The sequence below is a fragment of the Arachis hypogaea genome, chromosome 10 (assembly GCF_003086295.3).
Source record: "Arachis hypogaea cultivar Tifrunner chromosome 10, arahy.Tifrunner.gnm2.J5K5, whole genome shotgun sequence".
Lineage (NCBI taxonomy): Eukaryota > Viridiplantae > Streptophyta > Magnoliopsida > Fabales > Fabaceae > Arachis > Arachis hypogaea.
The window spans coordinates 17,758,322-17,760,131 of NC_092045.1; positions in this window are offsets into that span (position 1 = coordinate 17,758,322).

Genomic DNA, 1,810 nt, shown 5'->3' on the forward strand with positions numbered 1-1,810 from the left:
CGGACACTTATAAATTTCTAGGAATGTTAACCCTATTGAGTAATATTGATTATTTGAGAAAAAGATATGCATAGACTCTTGGGGATGCACGTCGAGGGACAATCTAAGGTTTTCGGACATTTGGGTTGGCTGGATAACCGATAGATGAGCCTCATCAGCCATAGAACAGGCATGCATCATATGCATACTACTTGAATTACTTGTTTGTGTATTAACTGAGTGTGCCTAAGTGTACTTGCCATGCTAAATGTATATTTGTTACCTGCAGTACTTGTAACCTTCTTGTGCTTGCCTTTATCTGTTTATTTGTCTGTGAAATACTGACGGAGTTGGAGGTGTGGAGGAATGGCAGTACGGGACTTAGATTTAGAATTAAGTTAAGTTAGGTTCAGATACTTTTAGTAAACCGCTTTTTATGGCTACTGCTTAATACTTTAAGCTCTATAATCTGAGTGTCAGCATTCTAGGATTGCCTCTAGTATTCCCAGGACCTTGTATCTTATGTGTGTGGCACCTTTACCATACTGAGAACCTCCGATTCTCATTCCATACTATGTTGTTGTTTTTTAGATGCAGGTCAAGAGGCATCTCGTTAGGCGACTGGGCTCCTAAAGCAAAGTGGTTACTGGGTTATTTTATTGTACAATGATGTATTTATATGTACTTAGCTTTCTCTCCGCATAACTTATTCTTTTTTATCCTCTTAGAGGTTTATGGAGAGACATGATTTTATTTATGTACATTTGGGTTTTGGATAAGTATATATATGTGTAAATATTCTTCGGCCAGTCTTGACTTCACAGGCTGAGTTAGGAGCTTGCTATTTTGTATCTTTGGCACTCTATTCCTATTTTCACAATCTTATGTTTGTTGGTTATAGCTTTCTTAGCACGCAAGTTAACTCGTTTTCTTGAGTGTTGCGCTTTTATTCCGCGATTTTTATTCCCTCTATTCTTCAAGGCTCCTAGTATATTATAATCTTTCTACTATTATATGTACACGGTTTATTTTAGAGGTCGTAATACCACGCCACTTCTGTTTTACAACTTAAGCGTAAAGTTCAGAGTGGTAGGGTGTTACAAGACTTTTGTTATTTTTGGCCATCATTTTGTCATTAATGATTAAAAGTATAAGATAAAGTATGTGATGAACGGATATTTGACGGTTTAGAATTCACAAATAAATTCTCGTTGAAAGTATAGTTCCTAAACCAACAATAATCCTTTCATACAAAACTTTAGTTGTCACAATTACAACCCCCTTAAAAGTAATAACCGAAGTATTCAAACCTCGGGTCGTCTCTCAAGGAATTGCAGGGAAGTGTTCTTGTTATTGGTTATGAGTTGTATATTTTGGGGTTTTGAATAGGAGAACAGGAAAAGTAGATTGCAAAGGAAATCAAACGACAAAAGAGGAATTGGCAAGGTTTGGTGGTCAAGGATCTCTATCCTTATCACTAACCACAACATGATAATTGCAAGGATCAATCCCATTAAATCATCCTCTAACTTAGTAAAGGAACGTCAAATGAGCTATATCAATCCAAGTCCATAAGTCCTAGCTTTCCCCTAATTTAATTAGCGAGAACTAGAGTTAATGGCTCCAATCATCAATTACTTAGACATTAGTAACTCAAGAGGTCCTAAATTACCATCCCAAACCAAGAACATAAAAGTCTAAATTAAAATCCTCCCAACCATATCATCAAACACTTGGAAGGCATAAAATAAAAGCATAGAAAAGTAATAATAGAATATAAAACCTAAAACCAACAATTGCAAAATCAATGATAACAAATAATAGAAGAAGA